General features: G+C 25.8%; 1 pseudogene; it reads right to left on the bottom strand.

Annotated features, from left to right (window-relative positions):
• Positions 1-23,534, bottom strand: part of LOC113373309 — a 47,976-nt pseudogene that overhangs the window by 7,717 nt on the left and 16,725 nt on the right.

Below are 23,534 nucleotides of genomic sequence, written 5' to 3'. Positions count from 1 at the left end.
AATTCTTAACAAAACATTTGATGCACGTACTTCTGATGATGAACTTAGTTAGGATCTCGGAAATTATAATATTCCGATGATGGTACAGCATTTGTTGAAATCACAAGGGAAAAGAGGTAAAGACAATAGAAGAATTAATAAGTAGAATATAATAGTTGTAATGGATTTTGATATTCAAAAATTATAAAGCACATAAGTATATCATTATATTCATATTTAATATCTCTACCAAAAATTTCCTAAATTCACAGGATTATTACACCGAATTAACCCTGCTCGAGAAAATCGGCCTCTTAGAAAAAGGTATTTAGGAAACCTTTGCATGCACGAATAATTCGCATATTGCCAAATTGGGTTTAGGAATGATCCCTGTATCATTATTCATTTTAATCGTATTGGAACCTTTTTCTCTGCGGTATATAATAAAATACAGTCCTTTATGGTAATTGAAATGAACCTTGATGTATATATATATATATATATATATATATATATATATTTGTAGAGTTTCGAACAAGAATCCAAAAATAATACAAAATAAAAAACAAGAAAAGTTTTAAAAAAAACAATTTCTTTATTTAATTATTTGTTTATTGTCGACGTTTCGGAACTAGGTACGTTCCATCTTCAGGACATCTGTCAAGAAACATGATCTTGATGAGATTTTTGCAAACAATATGTTTAGGAAAAGAAAATAGATTTTTCTTAAATAATGAATTAAATTGTAAAAAATATAATAATGTACAGAAATATGATAATATGTTCAAAATAAAATGATAAAAATAAATGAGTGGATTATCAAAACAGGATATTAAACATAATAGAAAATTTTTTTGAAAGTTATGGAAATTTTTTAAGAAAAGGTTAATGACAAAGTTGAATTAATTACCTGTATGTTTGAATATTTGTTAGCACTTTTTCACTAAACAAGCTTTTTTTAACAAAAATGATTTTGTGAGTTAATTTTCGCCGAATAATTAGATTTTGTAAATCAAAATTACTAAAAAACTTTGTCTTTTTTAAAATTATTATTTGAAAACACAAATAATATTGTTCTCTGGATGTTGTTCGATTGGTTTACGAAAATTAACTAAATGAAACTGGTGTGCCCTTTGTAACACGTGTAAACACTTGAACGAGAGATGTGAGATTGTATGTGTGTGTTTTTATATGTCAGGGTGTGAATACTTAAATTGTTGATCTTAAAAGGAAGTCGATATTAATTGTTTGTCAAAAAGTGTAAAAAATTTAAATATGAATCATGTAATAGGTTGTGATCTGATCTAATGTTGACACTGTTAGAAACGTTTATGAGGATGAGACAACTCTCCGCGAATAACCTTCTAAAGATGCAACTTTCGTGATATAAAATCTTTGGAGTGAAATTAAATGAATGGGCGTTTTCTATAGAGTGTTGTACTAGGGTACTTTTGAAATTTTTTTGTTTATGGTGGACCACACTTAGTTCATGTTGTCTCATTCTCTTGTGTACATATTGGGAGGTTTGTCCAATATATTGAAAAGCACAGTCATTACAAGAAACAGAATATACTACATTAGTATTGAGATTGGATGGGGTGGGGGATTTAATGTTCGTAAAGAATTGGTTGAAGGAGTGTAAGGATGAGCCTGATACTAAAATGTTTTCTTCTTAAAATAAATATATACACAAATCCAAGACTCTACCATTCAATATATATATATATATACACATATATATATATATATATATATATATCGATTACTAATTTCTATCAAATTTTGCATATGTCTTTTATCATGATGTAAATTTGAAAAGTTGTCGAGTTAACAAGTTGTTTCGGCAAAGAACCGATGCTTCGACGGAGTTCGCGATTTACGGGAGGCGCGAGCGATATCATTAACCGCGATCGACGTGCCGATCCGGGTTAAAGTTGCGCGAGGCGAAATCGCCGGAAAGCCGGAGAGCCGTCGATCATGCGGTATGATAATATATAGTGCAATAATGTAAAATATGCGAAGAATCTGTTTTTATCAATTTGTGATCGATGTAGAGTAGTGATTTTCATAGTAAATTTTACCATTTATAAATTATTTTAACTGAAAATTTTTGAATAGACCTTGCTCGAGCATATATTTTCTGGTAATATAATTATTAATGTGAATTTTGTCCTGGTCTTAAAGTTTTATATACATTAGTAAAACTCGATAAAATTTACTAGAATCTCGTAAAAACTGTTTATACACTTCAATATTGATATTTTTAACAATTTGTAATTACAATGCAGACTTTAGTATTTTGATAACTTGCAATATATGTATTTAGGACATTTTTCAACTTTTCTTCTAGTAACTTTTGATTTTTATTTAGAGCTTTATAATTTGTTTACAAGACCTCTAGTAGAAACTATTATATATACTTTGATATAAAAATTTAGAATAAAACGAAGTTGAAATAGGTAATATATAGGTTCCATAATTTACAAGATATGCATTTAGCACATTTCTTTGCATTTATTCAAATAACTTTTATTTTTTATTATGGACATTAAATTTTTTACATTAATAGAAACTAGATACAATTTACTATAATCTTGTAAAAACTCTTATATACATTATAGTATTAAATTTTTGAATTATTTGTACTAGAAATGCAGGTTTTAGTATTTCCATTATTTGCAATATATGGATTTTTGAGTATTCTTTACTTTTTTTCAAATAACTTTTGATTTTCTTCTCAGGCATCAAAATTTGTTAGCATTAATAAAAACTAGATAAAATTTATTTAAATCTTGTAAAAACTGTTATGTACACTTAGATATAAAAATTTCAAATAATTCGCAGTTGAAACGAGGACTTTATTATTACCATATGGATTTAGAACATTTCACTTTTCTTCAAATAACTTTTATTTTTCATTTTGGACATCAATTTTTTTTTTACATTAGTAGTAACTAGATAAAATTTACTGAAATCTAGTAAATGCTGTTATATACATTTTAATATTAAAATTTTGAATAATTCGTAATTGAAGTGGACTTTAATTTATTAGCAATTTGAAATATATGGATTTAGAACATTTCTTTGCATTTCTTCAAATAACTTTTAGTTTTTATCTAGGACATAATAATTTGTTCACACGAGTAAAAACTATATAAAATGTATTAAAATCTAGTAAAACATATTATATACACTCTGATATTAAAATTTTGAATAATTTGTAGTTGAAATGCAAACCTTAATAAATTTTAATATTTTTTGATAATTTGTATTCTTTCAGAGTTTAATTATAAGTATGTATGCAAATATGACATCAAATCGTATAAAATATTAAAAAAACTTTTAAAAATCTCAATTCCTAAAATTCCTCGTACATCTATGTATATATCACTTATCCTCTTCCCCAAAGATTTATATTCAGAGTTCGTTTTTGACCTAGATTCGATTACGCTAAAATATACACACATCTTCTAGAGAACCTCCTAGAACCTTCGAACAACGACGGTCAGAGGTTCATACAACTTGCCAATAGTATGAGATTTTCCATACACAGAAATCAATAAATAATAATCTTTCATTTATCATCGTGTATGATAAATTTATCTTGCATGCGAAATACAAGCAAATAGTGGAGTATAGGGTCGATGATGGTCAAAAGTCGGTCTGGGGTAAATGATAAATAAATATACAGGGACATATCAATTTTTTGTAAGGTATGCCAAAATGTTCAGAAACCTCCGAAACGTAAATTTATGCAAAATATTTCATTTCAAATTTTTGGACAAATACTATAACTTATACTATAAAATTAGGGTTTATACAAAAACCGACATTTCAGAAAACCGGTTTTCGAATTTTAATTTTGCTAAAAAACCGGTTTTAGCCGGTTTTCGAATTTTATATAGAAAATCAATTTTTGCTCGAATATTCTGTAATTTATCCGCAAATTTAGTGTATATTAGAGTAGTATTTGACTGAATTTATTTATTGCTCAATTTTGTGGATAGTAAACAAAGTTATTTTAATTTTAATTAGTAGAACTAAAAAATAATAGTTTATATTAATTAAATATTTTTGAAAATAATTATTCATTATTCATGCATCATTTTCACATATAAAAATGAAAATATTTTTATGATAGTGAAAGGAAAGTTTTCGAATAAATAAAAATAATACATTTTTAAAAAAAATAAAAAAAAAGATACATGTTGATACATACTTGTTAATATCAATTTTAGTTTTAAAAACAATTAAACTAAACTCGGGCATTGCCTATTCCGAGCAATTTTAATTAATTAATTTTAATCATTCTAATTGTTTTTTTTTTGTTTAATAAAATATGATTTAAAAAAACTGAGAACGTCTATCGAATTGCTACAGAAATAGAAAATACTCTCATACTTGCGACTAAATTATGATTAATTGTTTTTAAAGCCTGATATAATAATTCTAAGCTTTTTCTTATTTTATTTGTGGCTTCTAGAGTTTAAAACTCTTTTTTTTTAATTTAAGTAGAGGAAGTTACTTTTTCAAGAAAAAGTCACACTGATTTAAATTAAAATATTCTCTATAAAATATAAAAATTAATAATAATTCTGTATAAAAAATCTAAATTAATATATACAAAACCTTTCTTTTGACCATTGCAAACTGATAAGATATCAAATGCTATTGAACCAATATGATTTTAAGAATCAAAACGCTTTCATCTATCTTTTATATTTGGCTGTATTTGTCATTTTCCATTTATACAGTGAAAACCGCCTTTTTTCACTAAAAACGGTTTTCGAATTCCAAAATTTTTGCCAAAAAACCGGTTTTTGAAAACCGACAAATCCTATATAGGATGTTAGTTATATTCTGTATTTTTTGACTAAAAATGTGTAACAAAGTGTAAAAATTAACACATAATTGAATAGACATTTAGGTGTACTTAAACATTGACCTCAAACCAATAAAAACTAGTGGGGTGGGTGGCATCGTGCCTTAAGGCAAATTGCTGGAACTTCCTGTACCGTAACGAAATGTTCGAGGAATACTGAATGTTTTCAAATAGATTATTATAAATATTGTAACTTTGTCTAATATTTATAAGAATTATATAAACTGAATTGCAAAGTTGAAATTTTTTGTTTCAACAAAAAACTAAAAAAAAAAAAAAAAAACGGAACAAAAATTTTTTTTTCCAAAATCAATTATTTTGTTAAGACAAGCAGAAAGTTTTTTGAATCATTCAAATCGGACGCTTAGTTCTCTCAAAAACTGCCATTTTTTACATATTTAGCTCCGTATCTTCGAAATGGCTGGGCCTGCCTTTGCCAAAAACTAATAAACACTTCTCCCAATCATTACTAATTGAATGTTTTTTAGATCATTCAAATCGGATACTCCGTTCTCTCAAAAATTCGATTTCTATTTTCCGCACTCTTTGCTCCGTATCTCCGAAACGGCTGGACCTGCCTTTGCCAAAAACGAATCAGCTCTTTTCCCTATCAATAGGAATCGAATGTTTTTTGAACCATTCAAATCGGTTGATCCGTGCGCCCTAAAACGTGACTGGAAATTTGTATCCACACATACATACATACACACACACACACACACACACACACATCCATTTTTTCTGAGGTATGCCAAAATGTTCAGAAACCTTCAAAACGTCGAGAAATGTAAAAATTTTCAATTCCGATTTTCGGCAAATTACAATAACTTACCCTACGGGAAGTTAAAAAATTCATTTAAAAATTAGAAAGAGAAATTATTAAATTTCTCCCAAAAAATTAAGTTGGAAGTTCCTGTTCCCCAGGTCTCGTTCCAATGCTAAATTTATTCCCGACTACCTGCTTTACATGTAGATACATAATATAATATTATTTTATACAGCAACCAACATATGTTCGTGTAAGATTTTATTTAAGTGAGGTCGATTCTTGATTTATTCCCTGTGTGTGCTCCTCTCTCTGGACTATCGTAGATTTAATATCAAGCTTTCTTATGCGATATTTATTGGTTTGAAATAATTTATTTGGTTGCAGCATTCGGAGGATTGAAATTTATTGGAAAGATTCGAAGATCATAACTTGTGGTTCAATACAAACTTGGAGTTCCCAGATTTTTTTTTTACATTTACAAAATTTGTAACTCAATGTATATATCGACATATTATCGAGTTAAATTCTGATTCCTCGAACTAAAACAAATATCCTCGCCGATACAGACATATGCGACCAAACTAAGCGATTATGCACATGTGCTCTCGATATTACGCTCTTATTACGAACTATAACCTCTCTCCTAGGATTTCTATATATTCCCTCTACTCAAGTGCAACTCCTATACTCCTCTACACTCTCTCAATACTGAGTGAACTCGAATTGAGAGGATAGGGGACACCGGGGAAATATGGTAAATGACATATTTAAAATCATCATGGTAAATAAGTATCAGGTGTGTATTGAAAATCTTGTCTTGTACTGAAACTATAAAGCATTTTTTTAAATTACAATGTTTGTTACAACTGCTAAATATTTTAACATCTAGTAACAATAATGAACAATAACATAAATTTAAATAAAAAAGAGTACAGAATAAAGGATAGTATTTTCATTAAAATGATATCCGCAGTATGATGAATATAAACGAAAAGCAAATAATAATAATAATAACATTAATAAATAAAATAAATAAAATTTCCGAATTTATATTTCTATTTCTACCTATATATAACAGTTTTTATTTTATAAAAATATTACTAGGAAAACAATAAAGTGGAATGAAAACAATAAGCTACAGCTAATAAATATAACAAAATAACAATATTAGAAATAATAAGATAATAATAGTAATAATATTAATATTAATGTAAGCGTTTACAGATGGCTTGTACTAAAGTTATAAAATATAAAATATAAATATAAAAGATAATATAAAATATTCTTATAATTTATGGAATAATAGAATAACTACATAAAACTTTTATTAAATTTACAATTTATGGAATTATTTTTACGTTAACATTTAAACAATAAATTTTTTTTCAAAACTTGTTGGAACAATTATATTCTAGTAATATATATATCGATCGGGGACATTTTTTACGTTTCTTTGAATATAAAATTTACTAATATTTAGTGAAAAATGTTATATACACTTGTATATTGAAATTTTGAATAAATCGTTGTTGAAATGCAGACTTTAGTATATGTATATAGAACCTTTTTTACTTTTTTTCAGATAACTTTTAATTTTCATTCCGGACATTATAATTTGTTTACATTAGTCAAAACCAAATAAAATTTAATAAAATCCAGTAACACCTGTTATATACACTTGTATATTAACATTTCGAATAATTCGTAGTTGTATACACTTTGATATAAAAATTTTGAATCAATCGTGGTTCAAATGCGGACTTTAGTATTTTGATAAATAGCAATATATGGATTTAGAACATTAATTGCTTTACTCAACTTTTAGTAAAAACTATATAAAATTTACTAGAATTTAGTAAAAACTATTATAAACACCCCATATTCAGAAATACTATATATTTTTTTTTAATTCTTCAGTATATATTGAATAATTGATTTTATATCCCAAGCATTTTATGTAAAGAAATATTTTTAATTTCAAACAAAGCGATAGATTTTATCATTGTAATAATAACTCTAAAAAATAAAATAATGAGTTAATTTGCCAATCCATCAATAGTAGTTAAATGATATTTTAATTTTTATTCATTTTTAATAAACATAAAATAATTACTATTGCATAAGAAAAAATAATTTATTAGTAATAAAATTGTAAAATATTAAATAATTTATGGTTGAATTGCCTGAAACTTCTCATCAGTATTATTAATTATAATACTTATTATCAGAACAAAATATAAATATTATTTAATGGTTCTATAATTCATTATTTAAATCGAAAACGTTTTTTAACTAAGTAAAAAAGTTATTTTATCTTAAGGTAATAGTCTACAATATCAATAGCTACTCGGATAAAAATATAATTTTTAATTCTCAAATGATGAATTTTGAAATGTTGCATTTTTCTGCTAATTTTAATAAAAAGTCTAAGTACAACTAAGATAGTGGTTCGACTTAGAAAATGTGTTCAGAACTGAAATTTTTGGAAATGTTATATTTTTCTGCCAATTTTGATACTAAGTCGTATCTGGACTACAAAGGCAATGGGATTTTTTAAAAATGTTGCAATTTTCTGCTAATATTCGCTATGTCTAGGTACGACTTGGGTAACTGTTTTTTTTTAAAAAGACCAAGAATGATTTAGGCTGTGGTACGACTTAGGCAATAGAATTTTTCAAAAATATTCTAGATACGATTTAAGCAGTGGTACGACTTAGAGAAAGGAATTTTTCGAAAACGTTGCATTTTTCTGCAAATTTTGCCAAATCTAGTAATATATATATATTCCTATAGAATTTTTCAAAAAAAAGTCTAGATACTTAGGCTGTAGTAGGACTTAGGCATTGGTAGGACTTAAGCAGTGGTACGACTAAAGCACCTTTACCCTATTTATCATTATGTAAGATCTACCATAACATGTTTAATCAATTGATTAACACAAAATGCCCCAAATTCCTCTGGCTTCCCCTTAACTCTAATGCCCGCAGTATTAGCGATAGTCAAAGTGCAACATTAGGATATTATGCCATGTAGTTAATACTGTGTGATGAACATCTTTGCCTTTACAGCTGATACTAACATACATATATGAGAAGATGAGGATGAATTATGGTTAGACGAGCAAATAGATTCATAATGGATTATATCTCAGAAGACGAGAAGACTAGGAATATCATATGATGATACAGGAACAGATTTCATAAACAAGGTGAGACGGTGGTCAGAACTTTAGATGTAAATATTCTATCGAATTACCATAAGTCCTTCACCCCGATTTTATGTCGGTCAAAATAGAAGATATTAGTAGATATCTCGGTCTGGTGAAATTATGTTACAGCTACCTTTCTAACTGTTTCTGGTAATATCAATAAACGGATTGGGATCGGAAGATACACACATGGTGTAGATGTAGGACTTCTTCAGTCGAACGATTAGTCATAACGTTTTATGACCAGACGTGCGTTATATCGAACGTGTTATAGGACAAGTCGTGGTGTAGAGAGAAATATTGAAAATTTTGAAAAAAATCGAAAAAGCTTTAAAAATGATGATTGTTAGTAAAATTTGTCCGAGGACATGTCGGCTTAGTGATAGATCATTTGTGAAGTTAAATAACTTTTGTCAGGTTTCCTGTAATTCCAAAATAAAGGTCTAGTTGCTAATAATTTTAATAATTTGTTCAAAACATAAAATTTTAAAAATGCACGATTATAATATATACTTGTAAGAATGAAATACTAAAATAACAGCTCTTAACTATACATAGTACAGCCAGTGTATTTTTTTCAAAACGAGATTGTTTCTACATCAAGAATAATTTGCAAGTTCTCATACAAGAAGCAAACATATTTTCCAAAAATTATTGTAAAATTTATTAGAACGTATAAAAAAAACTTATCAAACTTATTAAAAATTATTATAAAATTCATTAATATTAAGATGTATGCTTTAGCAAATAACATACTAAAGTTTCAGCACTTAACTATATATAGTACAGCTTGTATACATTTTTAAAACCCGAATATCTATATTTGCAGTTAACATGTATAGACAAAGTTGTGAGTAACAAATATTTATAAATCGTCTAAAACTTCAATAAATTGTTCAAGAAGATAACATTTTATAAATTTACACTTATAGTCTTATTGAAAAAAATATTGTGTAATATTAAAATGTATGCTTCAGCCAAAAACATACTGAAGTTTCAGCACTTAACTATATATAGCACAGCCGGTATAAATCCTTAAAAACGAGAATATATTAATTACAAGTGGACAAAATTTTAGAATGTTGTGAAAAACATTACTAACTTTCTCAAAAACAATAATATTTAAGTATGTACACTTATAGTGCATACTTTTGGGCATACTATACTAAAATCTCAGCTCTTAACTATCTAAAGCACAGCTGGTATAAAATTTTAAATTTAGAATTTCAATATTTTAAATTAACAGTTGTAAGTGAAAAAATTTGGTTAATTGTCTAAAAACTTTAAGAATTTGTTAAAAAACATAAAATATTGTATATGTCAACTGATAGTATATACCTTCAAGAATACTATACTAAACTTACAGCTCTTAACTATAAATAGTACAGACAAAATGAACTTTTCAAAACATGAATATTTTCATATATAGAATAATTTGCTGAAGAAGTGGTTTCATAGCCAAACAAAATTTAAGATTGCCATTGAAAACTTTACTAATTTCTTTAAAAACACAAAATTTTAAGTATGTACACTTATAGTGCATACTTTTAGGAATACTGTACTAAAATTGCAGCTCTTAACTATATATAGTACAGACGAAAGGAATTTTTCAAAACATGAATATTTTTACATATAGCATAATTTGCTAAAGGAGTGGTTCCACAGTCAAATAAAATTTAAGATTGTCACTAAAAACTTCACTAATTTCTTCAGAAACACCAAAATTTAAGTATGTACACCTATAGTATATACTTTTAAAAATACTATACTAAAATTACAGCTCTTATTTATATATAGTACAGACGAAATAAATTTTTCAAAACATGAATGTTTTTACATATAGAATAATTTGCTGAAGAAGTGGTTTCGCAGCAGAACAAAATTTAAGATTCTCATTGAAAACTTTACTAATTTCTTCAAAAACACAAAAATTAAGTATGTACACTTATAGTGCATACTTTTAGGAACACAGTACTAAAATTACAGCTCTTAACTATATATAGTACAGATGAAATGAATTTTTCAAAACATGAATATTTTTACATATAGCATAATTTGCTAAAGGAGTGGTTGAACAGTCAAATAAAATTTAAGATTGTCACTAAAAACTTCACTAATTTCTTCAGAAACACCAAAATTTAAGTATGTACACCTATAGTATATACTTTTAAAAATACTATACTAAAATTACAGCTCTTATTTATATATAGTACAGACGAAATAAATTTTTCAAAACATGAATGTTTTTACATATAGAATAATTTGCTGAAGAAGTGGTTTCGCAGCAGAACAAAATTTAAGATTCTCATTGAAAACTTTACTAATTTCTTCAAAAACACAAAAATTAAGTATGTACACTTATAGTGCATACTTTTAGGAACACAGTACTAAAATTACAGCTCTTAACTATATATAGTACAGATGAAATGAATTTTTCAAAACATGAATATTTTTACATATAGAATAATTTGCTGGAGAAGTGGTTTCACAGCCGAACAAAATTTAAGATTGTCATTGAAAAGTTTACTAATTTCTTCAAAAACACAAACATTTAAATATGTACACTTATAGTACATACTTTCTGGATTACTGTACTAAAATTATAGCTCTTAACTATTTATAGTATAGCTTGTATAAATTTATAAATAAATTTTTAAAACTCGAATATCTATATTTGTAGTTAACATGTATAGACAAAGTTGAGAGTAACAAATATTTATAAGCCGTCTAAAACTTCAATAATTAGTTCAAGAACATAACATTTTATAAATTTATACTGATAGTACATACATTTAAGAATACTATACTAAAATTACAGCTCTTAACTATATATAGCACAGCTGGTATAAATTTCTATAATATGAAATAGATAAAGTCGTTTTTTGACGGTCACTTCGGTAGTTACTAAAATATTTTTTTCTTGATATATATATATATATATATATATATATTTATATATATATCCTTTCCTCTCATTTAAATTTGTTCTCCCAAAATCAATCTTTTCACGGTCAGTGGAATAAATCAATGTACACACAACACTAAACACATCAATTCGGAAGGCGGGTTTTCCCAAAATGCTTTTCCGAAGGGAAACGTCGAATATTCCTAGATTTCCTCATGGTCTTTTGGTCCTTTGGTCCTTTGGTGTGGCCCACAGATATTCACGTGAAACTAATGACGGTCAACGGGATATACGCGAAAATCCCACGATCAGGTTACAGGAACGAATTGTAATAGAATAATTGTCATATGGTAAAAAAGATGAAGAAAAATTTATTTTAGTGCTTCCAACACTTTTGAACTTGTTTTTGTAAAAACCATTCATTTTTTTGGCAATAAACTTTATTTGAATTATCGTTGCAAATTAAAATTTTAAATTAATGAATTTTGGACAAAATTACGAATTGTGAGTGAATCGTTCAAATTTGTTCCAACATGTATTAATTATCATATATCATTAGAAGCTGATAAAATTATCTACAAATCTGCATATAACAATTTATAGATTTTGAAACAAAATTATATTGAAAAAAATGATCAAACTTAAAAAGTGAATATTCTGTTGCTTATAGCAGATTTTGCACCAGGCTTCATTTTTTCAAATTGATGTTTATATTGTTTAAATTTGTTTCAACACATATATACTATTATTGTTGAATTAGCAATGAAATTATCTATTAATCTGTATATAACAATTTATGACTTTTGGAACAAAATTATGTGGAAAAAAATGTGCAAACTTTAAAAGTAAACTTGTAGTTATTGCACTTGGATAGATCCTTTTAAATTTATGTTTATACTTTTTAAATTTGTTCCGACATAAATGTATTATTATACATCGTTTAAAAGCTAATAAAATCATCTATAATCTAGTACATAACAATTCATGACTTTTGGAACAAATATTATATTTGAAAAATTGTTCAAACTTCTAAAGTTAAAAAGGTGTTTATAGTTGATTTTGTACCTGGTTACATTTTTTCAAACTTACGTTTAAATTTGTTCCAGCACACATATACTATTATACATCGTCAAAAAATTATTAAAAGTATAAATAAATCGGTATATGACAATTTGTGACTTTTGGAACAAAATTAAATAATAAGGATGCTTAAATTTCATGATGCAAAAATATTCGTTTTCGATTTCTGGTCCATTGCTATAATTTTCCCTACACGAAGTTAATTAAGATATATTTTTCTTAAACAATAATATCATAAATAGTCAATCAGAGCGTTTTATAATTCTATAAGACTACAAAATTAATTTTTTCGTCGCTAATACAAATTTGTTTCCCATGCGTCAACGTTTTCCCAAGAAATGTCTTTGACCTCGATCGGCACGTCGTTTGAGGTTGAGAATACACCCCCGCATTTACACGAAAGCCGGGATTTTTGGAAACAAAATTTTGTAGAAATATAAAGCTCTGGTTTAAAAATATATTATCGTAAGTATGCAAAATATATCTGACCTAGTTGAAAGTGGCATTTAGCCTTAAGGCAAGTTGCATGAACTTCCCGAATTGTGTAAGAATTGACTTAATAAATCGAAACAGAAATTTCTCAACTGTATAATTCAAAAATAAAGTTATCGCTTTCAATTGTAGACATAACATACTTTTTTCCAAATTTGGTCTCTTTCGATTCAGAATGTCTTGAAATGTCTAGAAAACATAAAATTAGTGAATCGGATTTTTTGATGAAAACAAACTTTTCCTTCGGGAAGTTAATTACATGAAATTTTAGACAAAATTTTATAAATTTTCGGCAGTGTTTTATCAAATGCGGTACTGTCCAATATGTATATATGTATATATACAATATAAACGTATATATTGGTATACTGCCCCTATGAAAAACACTAAAGATCTTATCCCCAAGATTGGCAAATCCATATAATACAGAGAGCATCTGTGCGCGGTCCATTGACCCATTTCAATGCCTCTTCCTATGTAATTGCTTGTCTTGTATCAAATTGTGTCGAAACACAAGGCAAAGGTAAAGGTAAGGTCAAAATATTAGATAATATCAAATTAATAATAACAACCCTTGAGTAAAGGACTCAACAAGATCTATACTTTAACCTAAGTATTATATATATTACTACTATTCATTTCCAATTTCCGTTTCCCCAGCTATTTTATTCTTGCCTTATTTATTTGCATGTAAATAATTCCCGGGTGTTTTAGCGAAGGCAAGTTGTTCTATCAAAGTTTCACAAGGGTGATTTATCGATTCGTTATTTAAATTTTTATAAGCTCCGAGGTATTTAGAATAGCAATATCGTACATCATGAATTATTGCGACGATACGGTCAGCGGTTTTATACCAAAAAAATAGATACCGGGTATATTTTACGTGTAAACCGGCACGTAGTGAATAAATTTGGGAAAAATAATTTAAATACATCGTCAAAAATTGCATTGTGCGTGTAGACGTGTAGTAAAAATTTTATAATCAACTCAATTTTTTATACGACAAAGTCTGTTCTCAATCGTTGGCGGCTCAAGCTAGTTTTATTAATTTTTATTTGTAAAAAATGAATTTATTGCTGAATTTATGATGCAGTCTAAAAATTGACAAAAAATCTCAATAATTATTAATTATTAATTACTAACTTCCTGAAGAAGAAGTTTATGTTTTCATAAAAAAATACGATTCGCAAATTTCATACACACGCACATAGTTTTTTCAAATTTGGTCTCATTCGATTCAAAATGGCTTGAAACGTCGAGAAAACATAACATTAGCGAATCGGATTTTTTTATGAAAAGTTAATAATTAATAATTAATAATTAATGAGATTTTATGTCTATTCTTAGATTATATTATGATTTTATCAATAAATTGATTTTTTACAATTAAATATTAATAAAATTTGCTTAAGCCGCCAACGGTTTTCCCTAAAATGCATTTGACCTGGACCGACGCCTTAAACCAGGTTGAAGGCAGAACCGATTTGAAAACGCCGGACTATTTAAAATGCAGATTTTTTACAATTAGCAATTTTTTTAGTTAAAATTTTAGATGCAGAATCGTTGCTTGTACTTTAAAATATAAGATATGATAGTTTTTCTGTATCTTTTCATAACTAACTGTGTACAATTTACAAATTTACTGTAACATGTTCAAGTAAATTTTGAATTACAGAAATATGTGTATAATTTAATTATTTCTTTATATTTAATACAAACAATAGATTTCTTTGCATGGATCAAATTCTAACTTATTTTTTATTAATATTTTAAATTTTTTCTCTCTGTCTTTTCATGTAAAAATAGTCTTGAAAATATTCATTGAATCTTGATTGTTATTTTGAGAAAATAAAATTAAAAAAATAACAATACAGCCATAAGTTTTATATTTTGACGATATACACTATATATCTTATAGTTGTTAATGACATTCTTACCATCACAACTTAAATATTATAAATTTTTCTAATTTTAATGCTATAAATTCGGATTTCATCCACATATTAAATGTTTTCTTAAATATTAAATTAGATAGCCATTTAATTGCTATATTAACAAATTAGGTGTTAATATATTACTTTATGGTCTGAGTTCATAATTGTATTATTTATTATTTACATTTTATTAAAATTTGCTCGTTTCTCCAACGGTTTTCCCTAAAATGCATTTAACCTGGACCGACGCGTCAAACCAGGTTGAAGTCGCAACTGATTTGTAAACGCCGGACTATTTAAAATGCAGATTTTTCTTAATTAGTAATTTTTCTAGTTTAAAATTTAAACGCAAAATCATTATTTGTAACTTGAAAAATAAGATATGATAGTTTTTGCATAATTTTGCTGTAATTTTTCGTGTTCAATTCACATATTTGCAGTAACAAGTTTAAAAAAATCTTGTATTAAGGTAACTACTTTTAAATTTAATTTTAAGTTTTTAATTTAAATAATTATTACCCTATATTTAATAGAGCGATAAGTTAAATACTCTTAATATATCATAGTTGTAAATGAAAATATCCGAATTTATATATTTAAAAATTTTCTTAATAAAATAATATAAATTCAGATTCTATAGACAAATTAAATATTTTCTCAAATATCAAAATAGACAGCTACTTAATTAGCTATCTTAAAAAATTAGATGTTACTATATTACTTTATAGTCTGAGTTTAGGATTGTATTATTTAATATTTGAACTTTATTAAAATTTGGTCGATTTCCCGAAGGTTTTCCCTAAATTGCATTTGACCTGGACCAACGCTTCAAACCAGGTTAAAGACGCAACCGATTTGAAAACGCCGGACTATTTAAAATGTAGATTTTTCTTAACTAGTAATTTTTTTAGTTAAAAATTTTGTTGCAAAATCATTATTTGTACTTTGAAAAACAAGATATGATAGATTTTACACGATTTATTTTAATTTTTCATCTAAATTACACACATTTACAATAACATGACCAGAAAATTTTGAATCATTAGAACCACGTTTTAAATGTTATTTTTATATAATTATTCTTCTGGCATATGTTAAATTCTGTAAGACCCTGTCAATAACATTTTGCAGAGTATTTCACTTATCTATATCCATATAAAAATCGTTTTTCCAATTCCTCTGTTAGGCAAACATCTCAGTTCGCAAGTTTGCAAGTCTTCGAAGTCTTTTCTCCAGACTTCAATATCCTATTTGAAAAGTGTTTAGGTGTTTGCAATGACAAACACTATTTGCACATGAATCGAACGTAAAATGTAAGTATATTTTTTATCAAAATCGATAGATTAAATTACTCTTATTACTTATTACTGAATTTAATTCTGTTGATCACGTTATTTCACAGATTAAGTTCTCTACATGTTATAACCCATTTTATTTCCCGAAACCCGAATCTTTTTTCCTCTCGCAATTTTCTTTGAACCGAGTCGAGTCGTGTTACAAGGAAAACTTTCCATTGAACAAAAATAACAAGTTAGACTTCTGAAGCTATTAAAAATAAGTTAATTGGTCTTGTCGCTTCATGACTTGAAAATGAATTAAGTTACTTCTTAACAACTCCTTTTTATTTTTGGCCGAGGTAAAGGAAACAGGGAAAAATAATATTAGATACAAAAACATTGATGTACTCGTATTTGTAATGAAAATTATTGTTTTTCTAAAAAGTGAATTTATTCTAGATTCTCAGAGATGTTATTTGAAGTCTATGTTACTTTTATTAAATTCATGTTGGATTTTCCGGTATGTTTTATGATTAGGTAGAGTGTTCGTCCTTCTCAATTTAGAAAAAGATTTCTTTGCCCTCGTTTGTATAAAATTCTCTCAAGTGTTATAAATGTTTTCAGCAAACAGACTTTGCTGAATTTATGTCTTTCATGATGAGGATTAAGATTTTTCTAAGAAAAATATATGAAAATTTTGTACATCTTTGTAAAATAAAAATTGGCTAATGGTTTTGATACATTCAAATAATTTCTCTTATATTTTATCTTTATCTTGTTGTCCAGATGACCTAGTTTTAGGTCCAGGTGTTCGATACCAAAATTATTTATCCAAATATACACCTCGTTCGTTCTAATTATTAGTAAAGCAAACTTGAACGGCAAATAATTTAAACGGGCAAATACTATCGAGTTTATCGAAGTTTATATATATATATATATATATATATATATATATATATATATACAGATATATTCTGTAGTTTATGCCACTGGTCTCAATCAGTATTCATATTAAATTATATATGCAAAACCCACGGGCCGCACATGTGTAGAAATACAGGGTTGGTTATCAAATTTTGGGGCTGAATCAGCAAATTAGAGCTTAGAACACTAAATTGAATCTTTAGTAAAGCTTAAAGTAAATTTCTATAAACTAAATGTCTGAATGTTTGAAGATTTATTAAAAATTAATTTGCACTTCAAATGATTTTGTGTATTAGGACATTTTTTCAATTTTTCTTAAATATTAAAAAAATTTGAAATATTAAATTGAAAATTGTATATGTTATAAAATACCTTATAAAATTATGTATGATATGCCATAAATAGCTTTTTAGGTTTTTGAACAAAATTAATTAAAATTAATTATACACTACGATATATTAAATGTTTTCTTAAATATTAAATTAGACAGCTACTTAATTGCTATCTTAACAAGTTAGGTATTACTTTATTATTTTATGGTTTGCATTCATAATTGTATTATTTAATATTTAAATTTTATTAAAATTTGCTCGTTTTTCTGAATGTTTTCCCTAGAATGCATTTGACCTGGACCGACGCGTCAAACCAGGTTAAAGAAGTAACCGATTTGAAAACGCCGGACTATTTAAAATGCTTTTTTTTCATACTTAGCATTTTTTTTAGTTGAAAATTTAAATGCAAAATTATTACTTGTACTTTGAAAAAGAAGATATAATAGGTTTCACACGATATATAGTGATTTTTTAATGTAAATTACACACATTTACAATACACTTTATTATATATCCTGAAACAAATCCAATTTTCAAAAACCCCGATACACTCGTAATTTTTCCTATTTTTTTTAGACTAATTCAAAAAATCTTTGACATATTTATTTTATCATTTGCCAGCCCTTTTGCCAAAGTTTGCAAATATAGGACGATGGGAACATTTTCCCATATGCATACAAATCCCATGGCTTCCGTGGAAGTTACCTACGTTTGCATAACAAAACATATTGGCATTTTAGATTGGCAGAAACAGAAGTTTTTTAATTACTTTTCTTCAAAATAAGTCATACATATTTTATAATTTATTCAAAATAAATATTTTTGATTATAGTGGATTTTTATATACTATTTATGGGAGATCGCAAATTGACAACTATTTTATACGTTTATTTATTTTACTACGTCTATGTCTTAGTTTTTCTTGTTAAATAAATTCTAGAGTGCCTAAAAATTAAATATAAATGTTTTATTAATATTTATTCTCGAATACCATGTTTTCATATTATTATTGGACTTTTGTACGAAAATCACGTCCGTACATTATGTAACTCATTTTCTAGTGTATAGATTCATAGCTGCAACGATGTCTTTATATTGAAAAGCAAAGATACTTTACATATATATGGAGTAATATATCAGTGCTGGACAAGGATTCATAAAATTACAGAATTCCTATTTATTGGGTGCACAAAAATTTTTTTATACAAGACACTTTAAGAATACAATGTCTACTTCAAATGTGGGCTACAGCTATAAAGTAATTTTTCAATATTAATTAATTTTTCACCAGGACTTATAAAACCTAATATACAATATTACGAAGAATTTTATAAGGTTTTTAACAGTGTATAATATTATTTATATTCAATAATAAAATCTAAAGATATTTAGCAAAAACTAAAAAAAACGACAGAATTTGGTTTGATGCTTGAGTTATAAAGTAATTTATTTTAACTAATTTTATTTTGGAACTTATAAAACTAGGTATGCTATATAGTAGAAAATTTAATACCCTTTCAAATATATATATATATATATATATAATTTTAATATAAACATTTAATCAAATGAAGATGTTTGCTTTAAGAAAATGCCCACGACGTGATTAAAACCTTTTTTCAAATTATTGCAATTTTTCAAAAATTTCATATAACGACTTATGAAAATAGTCATGCCAAAACCTATAAAATTTAAAATTGTTTTAATTATATATAAAATCATTCATAAATGTGCATAAAATTTGAAGATATTTGCAAAAAACTACAAAAATTATTCATGTCGAAGGACTTGTTTTTTTTTTTGAATGATCACATTTAAAAGTTGCCTAAATTTATAATAATTTTATACAAAAATGATGAAATTTTTAATGTCATTATAAGCTTTTTATTAGTATATACTTTTTATTAGTATATACTTATTATTTATAAGCTCTTTTATAGTATATACTTTTATTTACTTATTTCAAATTTTGCTGATATTTAAAAAAAAACTGGTAAAATATACCAATTTCACTGATGCAAAATGCTATATCAGTATAATACAGTATTTAAATTTGATTAAAAAAATTATAAAAAATGTATGGCAATAATATTCATATAATTTGTTATACGTCATTTAAAAGCTTATAAAATTATCTATTATATGTCATAAATGGTTTTATAAGTCTTTGAACAAAATTAATTAAAATTAAATACTTTATTATACATATACAGGAGAATGAAATTCATTTTGAATTAGGACATTAGAACATTTTTTTCAGTTTTTGTTAAATATCAACAAAATTTAAAATAATAAATTGATAAATGTATGTGTTGTAAAATACTTTATAAATTTTTTCATGATATGCCATGAATATTTTTACAAGTCCTTGAACAAATTTAATTAAATTTTAATACTTTAAACTCAAATTACGATTTCAGCATTATAAGTGTTAGGACCTGTTTTTTGAGACCTTATCGTGCCTAATTTCAAATAATTTTTTTCTATCATTTACCTTGGCCTTCAATGCTCTATTCGGCACGTTTCTCCATAAAATGTCTTAGGAACAGATTGAAAAACGAATGAAAAAAGATCGCATAAGCAGAAAACGAACATCGAACATTTCTGTCGTCGTATGAGAATATAAGAAGATGCTAGATCTGTTTTTTTTTATTTTTTTTACTTTTTTACTATTCCACCCTTTTTTCCCTTTCTTTTCTATTCTTTTGTAATATGTTCTCGCTTCATTCTGGAAGATTTTGCACATGAATATGTACTTACGGAAAACGGGGATGCATTTTGAATGGATAGAGGAAAATTGATTAAATATTTTGGGACGAACGTGAAAAATTTATAGAAACATGTACATTATTATAAAAATTGTACCTGCCAATTGCAATAATAAAAAATATTTAATACAATGTTAAGCTTTTATTTACTAAAATACAGTGGATATTTAATAATCACAATTGTGAGTTTTACATTTTATTTAAATAAAATCCGTGCATTTATACTTTATGTTTTATTACAAAAATAATGGACATTATTGAAAACGTATTTACATGTTATTTTTTATCAAAAACAAACATAAGCTTTTAATAATGAATATATATTTAATGGAGTTCAATCTCTTTTGAAATACGATGAATGATTGTAATTATTATTTTTAAATGTACATTTTATTTAAATGGATATCAGAGGATTGTCCTATTATATTTTCAATATATATATATATATATATATATATATATATATATATATATATACTATATAACATATATATTATATAACAAATATGCTACATGTAAACTAAATAGTCACTATGGCAATTTACAAAAGAATAGGATTAATTTTTAATAGTTGAAATATGATTTTGAAATTATTGATACAATTAGTATATCTTTTTTAAAGTCTTCACTGTTCACCAAAAATAATTACAAGTCTTAACTAATTTTAATTTAATTGTAAAGAATCTAAAACTAAACCAACTATTTGTAAAATGTCACATCAAAATTGACAAAATTCTTTAAAAGTTTGTGGATTTTTGCTAATTTAATAATTTTGACTATTATTTAGTCAAAATCAATAATAAAATTAGTATAAATTGCTTTCAATCTTTAATCTTTTACAAAAATACTTACTAGTCTTAATTATTATTTCAATTTAATTGTAAAAAATCTAAAACTAAACCAACTACTTGTGGTAAAATGTCATTTTAAAATTGGCATTCAAATTCTTCATAAACTTTGTGTAATTTTTACAAATTGAAATAATTTTCAGAATTCAATAATAAAATTAGAGTAAATTACTTAAAGTCTTCACTATATCATGTAAATAATTACAGTATTAAATAATTCTAATTAAATTGTAAAAAAACTTAAACTAAACCAAGTACTTGTAAAATGAAACATTAAAATTGGCATTTACGTTATTGAAAAGTTTGTGCATTTTTTGCAAAATGAAATAATAATCAAAAATTAATTATAAAATTAGTAGAAATTCCTTTAAATCTTCACTATTTTACAAAAAAAATTAGAAGTCTTAAATAATTATACTTTAATTATAAAAAATCCAAAACTAAACCAACTACATTTGGTAAAGGGTAATGTAAACATTGCATTCGCGTTCTTTAATTATTTGTGCAATTTTAATGAGTAGAATAATAATCAAAAATTAATTATAAAATTAGTAGAATTTTGTTAAAGTCTTCACTATTTCGAAAAAATACTAACAGGTCTTAACTAATTTTATTTTATCTGTAAAAAATCTAAATCTAAACCAACTACATTTGATAAAAAGTCACTTTCAAAAAAGCAATCACGTTCTACCAAAATTTGAGCATTTTAATCAGAATTTATTAATAAAATTAGTAGGAATCTGTTGAAGTAATCATTATTTCACAAAAATACTTAAAAGTTTTAACTAATTTTACTTTAATTGTAAAAAAATCTACATATAAACCAATCACATTTGATAAAGAATCACTTTCAAAAAGGCATCTACCAAAGTTTGAGCATTTATAACTAATAGTAATAATACATAAAAATAATTTATAAAATCAGTATAAATCTTGTAAAATCTTAACTATTCAATGAAATTTCTGTTTTGCAATATCCAACAATGAATAAAACTAACAAATTCATTTCTTGACAAGAACACGACAATAAATACCGTTAAACAAAATCTCGATCAACTCTACAAGAAAAATCAATAAAATATCTGACAAGGGCTACATTAACGGAGAAAAAACATAGAAAATCTACGATGGCATGAAACAAAAACAGGGAAAAAATATCTGGGAAAAAATATCCTGGAAAGGAAAAAATCTTTCATGCATACGAAGGCGATGGTGGTGCTCGAATAACGAAATTCCATTTGCTTATATCTGTCAGAGTTGTCACTTGCAGAATTTTCACGTTAATAACGAACACCGATGTATATATATTATTATATATATATATATATATTCGTGTATATATTATATTTCCATGAGATTTTATCTCCGCGGTCCGAGAAAATCATATTTCTGAATTACATTTTCTGATAGCCGCATGATAAGTTCGTACACGAGGATGTCCTGGCAAAATTATAATATATATTGCTAAAATAAAATTTGAGATCGATGCTAAATTTGAATATCAATCCCCTGAATAAATGCAGATTTTGCATTGCAAACAGACGTTTTGGAATAGAATAAATAATGCTCAGATTGTTCTGTTTCACAGTGAGATATTTTTTTATATCAATAAATTCGCAAAAAACATAAGAAAAATACAAACTTTACTTAGATTTTTATTTTTAAGAATATACTATACAAATTAGATTTTTTTGTATTGAATATTAATTAGTACATATCAATTTCTTTTTCAGATTTAAATTTTTTTCCTTCAAATTCATAACTAACATTACATTTTTTAGACTACAAAGTAGGATCGAAATGCACAAAAATAAATCATATTCAAATAAATTACATATCAATTTTATTTAGAGTTGTCTAGAAATATCTGATCATATATTTTTTAAATTTATGAGTGTCAAAATTATATGAAATTATCAATAATATAATATTTCGACCGTGAACTGAAATCTTTATTATAACCTATAACCTAAGTTGGGGATAAATGCACACGGTGAACAAATCAAATTCAAAATCGGTTCAGTAGTTTAGGAGCCCATTCCGGACAAACATCGTGACTCGTACTTTATATATATATATATATATATATATACACGTGTGTATAGTATATAAGTTGCAAGTGCATTTGCGGCA

The sequence above is a fragment of the Ctenocephalides felis genome, unplaced genomic scaffold (assembly GCF_003426905.1).
Source record: "Ctenocephalides felis isolate EL2017-DRISC unplaced genomic scaffold, ASM342690v1 CF-g0.4_SCAFFOLD_01604, whole genome shotgun sequence".
Classification (NCBI taxonomy): Eukaryota; Metazoa; Arthropoda; class Insecta; order Siphonaptera; family Pulicidae; genus Ctenocephalides; species Ctenocephalides felis.
Note: the sequence above shows the minus strand (reverse complement) of the source record. Positions and strands in the feature narration are given on the sequence as shown.